The following is a 14,631-nucleotide window of genomic DNA, read 5'->3' as shown; positions in this document are numbered from 1 at the left end:
CTCTTCTTTAAGGACACTAATCCTATCCTATCAGGGCCCCACCTCATTACCTCATTTAACCTTCATTATCTCCTTATAGGCCCTATCTTCAAACACAGCTGAGGGGGGTGTGGTTAGGGCATCAATGTATGAATCTATACAATTCAGTCTATAGCATGTTTCAAGCCTATAAAATCTGATTTAGCCATAAAAATAGCCATCATCTTTCATTCCCAATGTACCTTCCAATGCATCTAACACATCTGGGAAACAGGTTAAAAACAAAGTATAGTGGAAATCTTCCCTGCTGGCTAATAGTGAAGAGAGCATCCAGAAACCTTATCCCAAATGTTACCCTTACCAAAGCATTTGAGCTTGGAGAAAAATAGAGATGAAATGACTTCTGGAGGGCAGAATGAATTCCTCCATTGAGAAGCTGAAAGGCACCTATTAATCCATTCCCCAAATGGTAGTTTCCATCATGTGGATGCCCTTTTATCTTACTGAGAAAAAGAGCAGCAAAAGTACTTGGGGATAATCTGTGACCGAGTGGGGTCAAAAGATTCAAATAAGCATTGATAGGTCAAAGACAAGTTGTAGGCTTCATCATTCTTTGCCCTATTTGCAAAGAGGATACAACTCTATTTCTCTAACAACCACAGAGTATTTTGAGACACTACCTCATTCATCTCCTGAGTGCCCTTTGAAGTAAGTGTCCCATATTTTATTTCTATTTTATAAGTAGAAAAACTAGGGCAGTGAGGAGCTGTATGCCTCTCCCCAGAGTGAATCAATCACTAGAGACAGAAGAAGTTTAAGTCTTTTGTTTTCTATGCATTCAACCACGATTAGTGTATTGAAGACCTTTCCATAAATAAAAAGTGTCTTATGCTCATTGGATATAGTATTACTCATACCACGATTGTGGTGTGTATTTCCTGCCATGCCAATATGGTGGACAACTCTTCACTTTGGCACTTTTAAGGACTCCTTATCAATTATAAGTAGAGAAACATGAACTACAACAGGAAAGAAATGTTAAACCAAAATAGGTTATGGCCGAAGCACCAAAAGTAGTACTGGATTGAGTGAGAGCCCCAGACCAAATGCCTCATGACATAGAAATAGGCTCTAGCACCATCTAGTGGGAGACCAAAATAACTCATGGATTATTAAGAAGGTTGTTTGTCATCCTGGGGGCTCCTTTCATCAAGAGGTTTGGATTATTTCCAGTTTAAAGCTTCCTTGGGCTTAACTCCTAAGTAAGCAAGTATATCTTTTATTGAAATCATTGTAGAAGTACACCAAGGGTTGGGCTTGGGTTACCTGTTGTAGTTTATTTCTCAATGACACAGAGTAAAAAGGGCAAGGACTAGAAGTAGAAGAGATATGAATTTAAATATATTCCACCAGCAGCTCTTTGGTTTTACACAAATTACCCTATCTCTCTCCCAGGGCCCATTACTTCACCAATATAATGAAGTTAATGCCCATCTAAAGGGTAAGTGTGATGATTAAGGGAGATCTTAATTTATTCCTATTTGTTTATATAGTGACTATCAACAAATACTAGTTTTCTCTTTCCCCCAAAAGGTTTCTGTGATATTTCCATATAGCACTACATTGGTTTGTTAGGGATACTTTAACAAAGCATCACAGACTGGCTTAAACGATAGGAATTTATTTTCTCACAGTTCTGGAGGCTCGCAATCTGATATTAAAGTGTAGCAGCGTTGGTTCCTTTGGAGGATGTGAGAGAAAGATCTGTCCCAGGCCTCTCTGCTTATAGACAGCTATCTTCCTGTGTATTTTCCCAGTATCTTCCCTCTGTACATGTCTGTGTCCAAATTTCCTCTTTGTATAAGGACAGCCGTCATATTGGATTAGGGCCTATCCTAATGACATCATTTTAATTTAATTATTTGTTTAAAGATCCCATCTCCAAATACAGTTGCAATCAGAAGCACTAGGGGCTAGGACATCAACATATGAATTTGTGGAGGGAGCACAATGTGGCCCATAGCAAGCATGATGAGCAGACAGCCATGCAGCAAGTCAATAGTAGAGATAGGATAAATCCTCAGCCCTAGCCTAGTGTGATATAGCCATGCTGCCTCCAGACAGAGGTAAGTAGGAAAATCCAGTTTTATAGATCAAATGAGATCCCATTTCCTTTGGTTTAAGGCAAACTAGTAAGATCTATTTCCTCCAGAATCATAGGGTTCTGAGATAAAAAGGACTCTACAAGTACAACAATGTATTGTTAATTATAGCAGCCCCCTCAGGTACCCTGGGCAAATAAGGAGGGGAAATCAAAACATTTGTTCTATCCCCTAAATGAATTGAATCAATGGTTCCTGAGTTATTATGCTACCCACCAGTACTAAACCAACTTCAGGAAACTTCATTTCACTATTTAGCTGACTCAGGAAGTTCTTATTGTAACTTCTAGCTAATCTATAGTACAATTCAGAATCTTCAGCCGCTAAAAACAAAAAACAAAAAACAAAAAAAAAACTGCACTCTCCAGCTTCTATTACAAAAAAAAAAAAAATGTGTCTGCCAGCATTTTCAAAATGTATTTTGTGAGGTGCACATATGTTAGTATAAGTACAGCAAAGATTGTCCACCTCGTTGCTCTCCTATTAAGCAGATTTCCCTTTACAATCTCCCACATAACCAGCCTCTACACTTCAGGTTTAGAGAGAACAGAATTTCAAAGCTTTCTCTGCCTGCTCTACCATGACTTTTACACTGTTTTTTCCTTCCAATCTCTCCACCACAGCTATTTGCTTGTCTGGTATCCAGTCTTTCTCTGCCTGGGACAAAATAAAAAGTCATAATAAAAAAACACAAACAGAAGCTTCAGAATCCCAAACAACTGCACTCTCCAGTTATCATTTTCATTATTATACCATTTATATTTTAAGTGACTATATGAGTTTACCTCATAAAAAAAGAGAAAACAGTGCAAACAGAACAATATCAAGCAGTACTTGGTTTTGAGAATCCAAATGAAGTTGGGTCTTAGAGGTCGGCTAGGAATTTTTCTTCTAGAATTGCATATTCCACTCAATTTCAAAGGCAGCTTGTTATATATTTACCTCATAGACTCGTCATCAATTTAAAATGCCTGGGTAGAGTTGCCATTCGTGTTAATGTACAGCGTTTCACGTGGGTAACCAGGTGGGCATCATGATTTATCTCCAGCTTTAACACATCATTCAAACCTTAGCTATCATCCAACCCATTCCCTTCATTCTTAGTTCTTACTCTTCTTTCTTCCACTGGACAGATGATCCCTTGCTTTGCCTTAAGGTGACATTTTTCTAATATACAAACATTACTGCTTTTACACCCAACACCTAGATCTTGGTTTCTAATACCATTCTCCAACAAAAAAAAAAAAAAAATGGGACTGGTTCTAAGTCTGGCATACAAAGGGGGTATACAAGATGGGCCTGGAGCATTTTGTAGTGTCAGAAAGTTAGAAAGTGCTCAATGAAAAAACATTTTATTTTTAAAAAGGATGGAGCATGTCAGAGAAACAAAGGAACCTACCTGAAAGAGCTCCAATGGCCAAAGATGGGGCAATTTGAACAAAATAAATAACATAGAATTGGATTATAACACAAATATAAAATAAATATACATGAGTCCGTATTGATATAAATGATTGAATACACAGAAGAGACAAATCTTTCATACAGAAAAGTTACAAGTAATTTATGTAGATACTTCCCATGTTATGGACTGAATATTTATTTGTGTCCCTGCCAAAACTCATAGGTTGAAATCTTAGCTCCCAATGGGATGGTATCAGGAGATGGGCCATGAGTGGGTTATCAGGTGTCACCCTCATGAATGGGATAGTGTCCTTATAAAAGAGAAAAGAGATATTGAGAGAGCTCTCCCTGCTCTCCACCATGTGAGGATACAACATGAAAATAGCTGTCTATGAAATAGGAAGTGAGCTCTCACTAGACACCTAAACTGCTGGCATCTTGATCTTGGACTTGTCAACCTACAGAACTGTGAGAAATAAATTTCTGTTGTTTATAAGCCACCCAGTCTATGGTATTCTGTTATAGCTGCCTGAACAGACTAAGACACCCTTCTATAAGGTAGGGTTTAATCTCCCCACACCCTGCTCTGCATATGAGCTGGATTTATGACTCACTTCCCAAGAATACAGTATGAAAAGGAAAAATCATAAACTTACAGTGGAGAAACCTGGTAAACATTATTTAAGCAAGTAATTAAGCTTAATATCTCCAGTGCTAAGTCATGTTGATACCATGAACTTCCTTCATCTGATATAATGAGAGAGGTCTATTTGTAATATTTCTCTCCAAAACCCATAAGCCCAAACTAATCTTGAGAAAAAACATCAGACAAACCTAAACTGAGGAACATTTTGTAAAATACCTGAACAATTCTCTTCAATATTGTCAGGTCAAAAAAAAAAAGGAAGAAAGAAAAAGAATGAGTCAGTCACAGATCAGAGGAGGCTAAACAGATGTGACGACTAAATGCAAAGTGGTGTCCTGGACAGGATCCTGGTACAGAAAAAGGACATTAGTGGAAAGACTGGTAAAATCTGAATAAAGTTGGAGTTCATTTAATAGTAATGTAATAATGTTACTTTCTTAGTTTTTGGTCTTGGTCCTGCAGTTGTATAAGATGCTGACCTTAGGGCAAAGTGGGTGAAGGATATATATGACTTCTTTGTATCATCTTTGCAACTTTTCTGTAAATCTAAAATTACTCTAAACTGAAAAGATTGTTTTAAAAATTAAAAAGCAAAAATAATTCTGCTCTTTAACATGTTGTTCATCTAAAACTTCAGTTTACCACTACAGAATCTTCCTTTAGGAAAGGGTAGTAAAAAGGTAAACAAAGGAAGAAAATAACTAAAATGAAGATAGCCATAACTCTGGGGGATGGAAGCATGCTCACCTCTATCTATTTGAAACAACTCACATCCCATAAAATTGACAATTTTAACATGTACAGTGCATTGGTTTCTAGTGCATTCACAAAGCTGTGCAACTATTACCACTATCCAATTCCAGAACATTCTTTATCACCTCAAAAAGAAACTCCATACTCATTAGCAGTCATTCCCATTCCCTTTTCCCCATAGCCCCTGGTAACCACTAATCTATTTTGTGTGTGTGTGTGTGTATATATATATATATATATATATATATATATATATATATATATATCTTTGCCTATTCTGGACATTTCATAATTGAAATCATATAATATTTGGCCTTTTGTGTCCATCTTCTTTCACTTAGCGTAATGTTTTTCAAGATTCACCCATGTTGTAGTATAGTATAAATCAGTACTTCATTCCTTTGTATGGTTGAATAATATCTCACTGTACTAATAGTTCGCATTTTGTTCATCCACTCATCAGTTGATGAGCATTTGGCTTCCCATTTTTTGGTTACTACGAATAGTCCTGCTATGAATATTCCTGTACAAGTTGTTTGTTTTTTTGTGAACATATGCTTTCTTTTGTCTAGGGTATATACCTCAGAGTGGAATTGATGTTTTATATGATAACTCTATATTTAACATTATGAGGAACTTGCCACTGTTTTTCAAAGTGGCTACACCATTTACATTCACACCAGACATGCATGAAAATCCCTTTTTTTTTTTTTACAATCCTAACCAATGCTTATGATCTGTCTTTTATATTATAACCACCTAATGGATATGAAGTAGTATCTCACTGTGGCTTTGATTTGCATTACTTTGATGGCTAATAATGTTTAATAACTTTTTACATGTTTATTGGCCATTTCTAAATCTTCTTTAGAGAAATATCTGTTCAAATTCTTTGCCCATTTTAATCAAGTTATTTGTCTTTTTATTGCTGAGTTGTAATCATTGTTTATATATTATATATAATTATATTATAATTATATATATTATATCTGGATACCAGACCCTTATCAGATATATGATTTGTAAATATTTTCTCCCATTCTGTGGGTCACCTTTTCACTTACTTGATAATGTCCTTTGATGCACCAAAGTTTTTAATTTTAATGAAGTTCATTTCATTTATTTATATTTTGGTACTTTTGGTGTCATATCTAAGAAATTATTGGCTATTCCAAGGTCATGAAGATTTACATCTATGTTTTCTAAGACTTCTGTAGTTTGAGCGTTTACATTTAGGTCTCTGTTCCATTTCAAATTAATTTTTGTATATGATAGGAAGTAGGAGTCCTCTATATTTTCCTTTATGTATTATTATGAATAATCATTGCTCTTAGAATCAAAATTTCAAAGTTGAAATACTAGTTCCACCAATTAATAGTGTAAATGTGTTTCCCTTTTCTGAGATCCATTTTTTCACCAGTATTGGAGGGAATTAAATACCTTCTCTGGAACCTGTTTCAATTCTATTTGGGGTTTTACAATCACTAAAATTTCAAGATACATTTAAGGAATTCATCCTTATTTTCTACAATTAAATGCTGAAATATTTATGGATGAAAATGTAAGATGGATTTGCTAAATAAAAAGAAAGAAGGAAAGAAAGAAAGAAAAAGAAAAGTGGATGAGCAGTGATATAGTCAGACAAAATAGAATTGACCATGACTTATGAATTATAGAACACACACAGGTTTGTTATACTTTATATATATATATTTAAGGTTTAGTGAAAGAAGCAGTGATATTTTAGGTAGCCAAGTACAAAATTTTTAAAAATCTATTATAATTATAAAATGATTATCATTATAATTATAATGAAAGAATGGTATATGCCAAATAATAGGAGAAATACCACCTTTACATAAAGGAGATTTCTTTAATTTGGGGAAAAAACAGCTTCATGAAAACTCATTGCCTTGTCCTTTTGTTTTTCACTTGGCCATGACCAGGACTGATTCCTAGTCTGATGCTTGGGAAGAACTGACTCTGATTATAATTCTGAGGAATGAACCATAAAAGCTCAGGTTTATGATCATATTTTTTGATAAACAAAGAATAGCATGGTGGTAGGAACTAGGTATTCTCAGGTAGAATCCTGTTCATACCAAGCTTTCAATAAACCAGAGAGTGTTGAACTGTAGGACACTAAGTGAAGCTCCAGCTTTACTCACAATACAGTAAATTTTTCATGAAGCTCTCATGACTACAGACTAAATCAAAATAACTGTGAGACAAGGGGAAAGTGAGAAGGGAAACTGTCATATCCTTTCTTGATGTTTGTTATTTTTTTTAATTATTAAAATTATGCATGGGTTCAAATACATTGTAGTAAGTTTTAAGTGTGTGTCTTTAATTGAAAATTAATAAAATTCTAGTAACATACAAAGGATGAAATCTAGCAATAGACATAATTCATTTAGTAATTAGTTGAATTAATTAATTGAAAATTAAGAAAATTCTAGTAACATACAAAGGATGAAATCTATCAGTAGACATCATTCATTTATAAGATTCAATGTGCTGGAACTGTTTGTATTAGAAACCTCCTTAATATGATAGTGATTTCATAAATATTTTGAGGAAAACAGAATTATAATTTCCAAATCAAAGAATAAAAAGAAAAAAGAAACTGGACTTTTCTTTGGCCTCTGAAAGATCTCTAGACAAATAGCAAATTAGTGTCTCTGCTGACTCAATAAATTTTAGACCCTTTATCTAAGCAAGGTAAAATGGTAAAATTTATCAGTTCTGTAAAAATAAGGGTAAACATTTTCTGCTGTATATATCACTTGTACTCAAGAATGGAATGGCCAGGGGTGCCTGGGTGGCTCAGGAGGTTGGGCATCTGCCTTCAGCTCGGGTCATGATCCCAGGGTCTTGGGCTTGAGCCCGGAGTTGGGCTCCCAGCTCAGTGGGGAACCTGCTTCTCCTTCCCCTCCCTGCTCCAGCTCTCTGTCACTCTGTCTGTCTCTCTCTCAAATAAATAAATAAAACCTTAAAAAAAAAAGAATGGAATGGCCATTTAACCATTACAACTTTGAACTTCCCTTAAATGTCTTTATATATTTAGCATTTAGTATCATCTATATATTTTTGGGTGATACTCTAAACTTCCAAATTATACCCTCCATCACCTTTTTGGATATCAAGTCTTACACTCTTTACAAAGGAATTTTGAATTTACAAAGTTTTTTTTTTTTTTTTAAAGATTTTGTTTATTTGAGAGAGAGAGAATGAGAGCTAGAGAGCATGGGAAGGAAGAGGGTCAGAGGGAGAAGCAGACTCCCTGCTGAGCAGGAAGCCCGATGTGGGACTCGACCCCGGGACTCCAGGATCATGACCTGAGCTGAAGGCAGTCGCTTAACCAACTGAGCCAACCAGGTGCCCACAAAGTACTTATTTTTGAAGAAGTGATTCCTCAGCATAATCCTGCAAAATGGATTAGTCCTAACACATGTATTTTATAGCTGAGAATTCTGGATTGTTGAAAATTTCTATGAGCTGCTTTCCTTAACTTCCTCTTTTCTCCTATCATCCCATGCACCACTTCCAGACAATTCTCCTTTACTAGCGTTTGGATCACTTTCAATTAATCATTTAGCAAATATTTAATGGGTACCTACCAGGTGCTAGACTTTGTTTGCATTATATGGATATAGCAGTGAACAGCAGCAACAAAATAAAGAATGAAAAAGGCACGGCACACCCGGAGCTCCTCCTATCTTTAAAGAGGGGAAGGAAGGAAGGAAGGAAGGGGGGAAGGAAGGAAGGGGGGAAGGAAGGCAGGGGGGAAGGAAGGCAGGGGGGAAGGAAGGCAGGGGGGAAGGAAGGAAGGGGGGAAGGAAGGAAGGGGGGAAGGAAGGAAGGAGGGAAGGAAGGAAGGAAGGAAGGAAGGAAGGAAGGAAGGAAGGAAGGAAGGAAGGAAGGAGTAAACAAAAAAATAAATATAATACAAGGAATCTTATTTCCATAACTCAGCACTAATTTGGTCTTCTAGTTAGCCTTACTGTGACTTTATATCCTATATTTGGTTCATGAGCTTTTCTCTTATACCCTAATACAGGCTTACATCTTGTATCCTAACAAACTAGTTTGTCTCTTCATGACTTGGTATTCCAAAACTGTGATGGAGGGGATAATATGAAAGTTCAAAGAATCACCCAGAAAATATATGACTGATAATAAATGCTAATGGTATAAAGAAATTTAGGATAAGTTCAAAGTTGTACTGATTTAATGCCCATTCCATTCTTGAGTGCAAAATGATATTTATAGCAGAAAATGTTTAACATTACTTTTGTAGAATCTATGAATCTTACCATTACCTTGCTTGGGAAAAAGTTCTAAAATTTATTGAGTTAGTGGAGACGCTATTTTGCTATTTGTCTAGAGATCATTAGGGGGCCAAAGAAAGATATGATTCTCAGATCCTACAGGGAGTACTTTTAAATATTGCATCCTTCCTTAATTTTTCTAGCCTATTCAAGGCTGCAGTCATGCTAACTAAATCCTCATCATTCAACTGGTGCCTGACACCTGTTGCCAAGATCATGCCTTGCTGGACCACTCTGACACTGACCAGCAGCTGAATTGTTAAGTTCTATAAATAGCATGTTCCCTGCTTGTCTGGACTTCTTCCTCAACTGTTTAGAATAGTTTTTAAAATATCATCTCCCCACCTCTCCATCCACTCACCGTGTGGATGGGACTTTAGAGGTTGGGACTTCAGAGGTGAGTCCATTTTCCTGGTGCTTAACTTTCCTGGTCTGGCTGCGAGGCTGACTCCTGAGCTCAAAACTTCCTTCTCAAATACAACCTACACGTACAAGCATAGGCAGAAAATCAGATGGGATTACCATTCTAAACTCAAGAATTCCCTAGATAAGCTCAGTTACTGATCCTTTTCCAAAGTTTATAACATTTTGCCCTGCAAATTCAACATTATCTAAGTAGACAATTATTAGAACTCTCTACTATGACACAGAAGTAATGGCTATATTTTAATTATGCCATTGGATTAAATGTGGACATTTGAACATGCAAAAAATAGTATTTTATTAAATAAATGTCATAGTATTCAAAAGAGAAGTTATTCTTAAATTCAGGATGCTAACAAATGTCAGAGTAATAATTCCCCAATAGTAGTAGTCTCATCAATCAAAGGCAGCATTCTTTGAGGTCAGGATTGAGGTATTTTTGCAGCAAAACAGCACGCACATGGGTCTACAGATCATAACCTCCCTGATCATGCTAGAGTCACACTGGATAGAATATTAAAAGGTTGGGGAATGGGGACAGGTGTCTAGAATGAGCTAATCAGCTTTATCTTATCACCAGTGTGTCTTTTTAGTAAAAAAGGAGGAAATTACTCATCTTCTGAAAGATGGTAATATGGGAAACTTCTTCAGCATCCAAATGTTTGTCAGAAAATGAAAGTATTTGTCTTTTGGTTACCTTCCCACATCTACTCCCCCCTCCCCCTTCACAGTGTTGATGAAGCAACAAGAAGTATTAAGTCATACCAATGTAACAAAGGTGGCACTGCCACAGAGAAAGTGGACTGAAATCACAAAGTTAATTGGACCAGTGTTTGTCAAAATGTGGCCACTTCAAAATCATGTTTGTGAAATGGTTTTCAAGTACCATCTCAAATCAACTGAGTCAATCAGAATTTCTGAGGATGGATTCATGATAGCTATATTTTTGGAAGATGGGCTTCAGAAAGTTAACCTTGCTGACTCTAATGATAATAAGGTCTGAAAATTATTAATAGTAGATACTTTACTAAAGACAGAAGGAAGCTCCAGAGGTGGAGCTGGTATTGGGAGAAGGTAACTGACCTTGGCAGGGAGAAAGGATTTAGGAAGAACTGATGTTTGAACTGAGAGGAAATAATAATAGCGTATATCATCTTCAGTCATGAAAAGGAGTCTTTCCTCGCACATTCTTCAGGGCCTGAAAAAGTAATGTATAAGTTGCTAGAGATATCACCCTTGACTTTGAGCAAGACTCCTTAAGGTCAAAGTCGCTAAAGGAGGCATGGAAAAGGAGTGAAGGGAAAAGGGATGGTCTGATAGAAAGTAAGATGCATTGCCTTTGTGACCGATAAGTGAATATCTAAGGAGTGTTGTGGGTTTATGTGACACCACTGCAAAGAGCCACAGAGAAAGAATTCTGCAATAAAGAATAGCAAGCATAGAAAAAAGATACTCTGCTCTTGGTGAGACAAAAACCAGGTAAAATAATTTTGTTTAGAGTAGTCACACTGACAAAAATTTAAAAATCTCCTCTGTTTTAAAAGCAGAAACTAGAGCAGAGCCACACATGTTTCTGTATAACAATGATATTACCTATCATACAGACAAGGTGAATGTATATGAGGAGTTTAATTTTTCAGCGTTTATTAATAATTAACCTGCTTATCAGGTTTATTAGACAGGATTAATCCCTAATTAGAACAGAACAACCACAAGGCAAATTATTAAAATAACTGATGGAACTTTCTTTCTTGACTTTAAAAGATAGAGCTTGGCAGATCCAGATATTTCTATGTCCAGTGTGAGAAAAGAATGGAGTTTTTGGTCTTAAGAACTCTAAAGTGTGCCAGCTGTGATACATTTAAGTACAAATTGGATTCTTTGAGTACTCAAGTAGGGTTTAATATAGACACTGTGAAAAGAGAGTATTTTAAACCTAGATATGTTTCTCTGGTAGGGAGGGAGGTTGACATGAGGCTATCTATGTGTGTGTGAGAGCGGGAATATATGGGAAGTCTTCGTACTTTCTTCCCAGTTTTGCTGTGAGCCTAAAACTGCTAAAGGAAGGAAGGAAGGAAGGAAGGAAGGAAGGAAGGAAGGAAGCAAGCAAGCAAGCAAGCAAGCAAGCAAGCCTTAAAATATAGGCATGTGTCTGTGTATTGATAAAGCAAGTCTTCTACCCAACACATGAGGCTGGTCACCATTGATGCCACATTTGCTAAGACGATCACAGCAGTGTATGTGTGTAGGAAAACATATATGCAAATTGATTTATTAAAACTATATCTGACATGGCTTTGATCTCCTAAGGTTTTTACAGATTTAATAAATAAATGAAGGTCACTTTCAAAAAAATCCATACTTGAAATTTTGTACTAGAAAACTGAGGAAGAATAAAGTCTACCAAATATAAAAATAGGTGATATTGGAGGAGCAAGATGGCGGGGGAGTAGGAGACCTAAATTTCATCTGGTCCCAGGAATTCAGCCAGATAGGGATCAAACCATTCTGAACACCTACGAACTCAACAGGAGATTGAAGAAAAGAATAGAAGCAACTCTCTGAACAGAAAAACGACCACTTTCTGGAAGGTGGGACCTGCAGAGAAGTGAATCTGAGGTGATATATGGGAAGACAGATGGTGGGGGAGGGGGCCTCCGTCAGCCAGCTACCCGCAAGTGATAGAGAGGCAGAGCACAAAATCAGAACTTTTAGAAGTCTGCTCCACTGAGGGACGTCGCTCCAGTGGCTAAGCAGGGGGTGGAACCCTCGTGGGACAGTGTGGTCTCAGGACCCTCAGGGTCACAGAAAGACCGGGGGTGCCTGAGTGGGGCAGAGCTCCCAAGTACCAGAGCAGAGAAACCGGCTGCAAAGACAGAGCCAAGGAGTGGGCTCCCAGCTCGGGGTTGCCATAAACCATGATCCACGGAACAGTCGGGCCACTGCTTTTTCAGCAGGGACCCAACAAGCGGCAGATCTGGGTAGATTCCCCTTCCTCCCCTGGGAGGAGTGGCATGGGAGTGCACTGCAAGAATCTGCTGGGATTGGAGACTCCAAACGGGGTCATGTGCCAAAGATAGAAAAGTTCAGTCACAGGCCAGGTGAGCATGGAGTGTGGCCAGAGACCGGGGACACGGGAGTGACTGACTGCTTTTCTCTGGGGGTGCACTGAGGAGTGGGGCCCTGAGTTCTCGGCTCCTCCAGGACAGAGATTAGGAGGCCACCATTTTCACTCTCGTCCTCCAAAGCTGTATGGAAAGCTTGCAGGGAACAAAAGCTACGAGAGCAAACCCAAGCAGATGACTTAGCTCATCCCGGCAAAGGTGGGGCAATTCCACCTCCAGCAAAGACATTTGAGAACCACGGCAACAGGCCCCTCCCCCAGAAAATCAGCAAGAACAGCCAGCCAAGACCAACTTTACTGATCAATGAGAACGGCAGAACTCCAGCAGTAAGGGAATACAGCACATAGAATTCATGGCTTTTTTCCCATAATTCTTTAGTCTTTCAAAGTTAATTTTTTTAATTTTCTTTTTTTTCTTTTTCTTTTCCTATTTTTGTTTTTGAATTTTTCTTTTTCCCTTTTTCAACCAACATCTTATCAATCCCTTTTTAAAAAATCTTTTCTATTTTTCATCTTTACAGTCATATTCCATCCCTTCATCATATTTACCCTTATTTTTGTACATATATAAGTTTTTCTTTCTTTAAAATTTTGGGAGGCAGTTTCTTCTAACAGACCAAAATACACCCAAAATCTAGTGTGTGGCACTGATCTGTTCATCAGCCTGATCATATTTGATCATATTCTTTTTTTTTTTCCTTCTTTTTTCTTTCATTCCCTTTCCTTTCCCCTGGTTTCAGATCTCTTCTGATTTGTTTAGCGTATGTTTTTCTGGGGTCACTGTTACCCTGTTAGCATTTTGTTCTCTCATTCATCTATTCTCCTCTGGACAAAATGACAAGATGGAAAAACTGACCTCAAAGAAAAGAACAAGAGGCAGTACCGACTGCCAGGGACTTAATCAATATGGACATTAGTAAGATGTCAGAACTAGAGTTCAGAATGATGATTATAAAGATACTAGCTGGGCTTGAAAAAGGCATAGAAGATACTAGAGAAACCCTTTCTGAAGAAATAAAATAGCTAAGATCTAACCAATAGCCAAAAAGGCTATTAAATGAGGTGCAATCAAAACTGGAGACTCCCAGGAGGGGGAAGAATAAAGGGGGGGGAAATTGGAGGGGGAGACGAACCATGAGAGACGATGGACTCTGAAAAACAAACTGAGGGTTCTAGAGGGGAAGGGGGTGGGAGGATGGGTTAGCCTGGGGATGGGTATTAAAGAGGGCACATTCTGCATGGAGCACTGGGTGTTATGCACAAAAAATGAATCACGGAACACGACATCAAAAACTAATGATGTAATGTATGGTGATTAACATAACAATAAAAAATTAAAAAAAAACTGGACACTCTAACTGCTAGGATAAATGAGGCAGAAGAGAGAATTATTGATATAGAAGACCAAATGATGGAGAACAAAGAAGCTGAGAAAAAGAGAGATAAACAACTACTGGATCATGAGGGCAGAATTTGAGAGATAAGTGATATCATAAGATGAAACAATATCAGAATAATTGGGATCCCAGAAGAAGAAGAAAGATAGAGAGGGGCAGAACGTATATTGGAACAAATTATAGCAGAGAACTTCCCTAATTTGGGGAAGGAAACAAGCATCAAAATCCAGGAGGCACAGAGAATCTCCCTCAAAATCAATAAAAATAGGTCAACACCCCAACATCTAATAGTAAACCTTACGAGTCTCACAGACAAAGAGAAAATCCTGAAAGCAGCCTGGGACAAGAGGTCTGTAACCTACAGTGGTAGAAACATTAGATTGGCAACAGACCTATCCACAGACGCCTGGCA

Source organism: Zalophus californianus, chromosome 6, assembly GCF_009762305.2.
Source record: "Zalophus californianus isolate mZalCal1 chromosome 6, mZalCal1.pri.v2, whole genome shotgun sequence".
Classification (NCBI taxonomy): domain Eukaryota; kingdom Metazoa; phylum Chordata; class Mammalia; order Carnivora; family Otariidae; genus Zalophus; species Zalophus californianus.
This window is presented reverse-complemented; position numbering follows the sequence as displayed.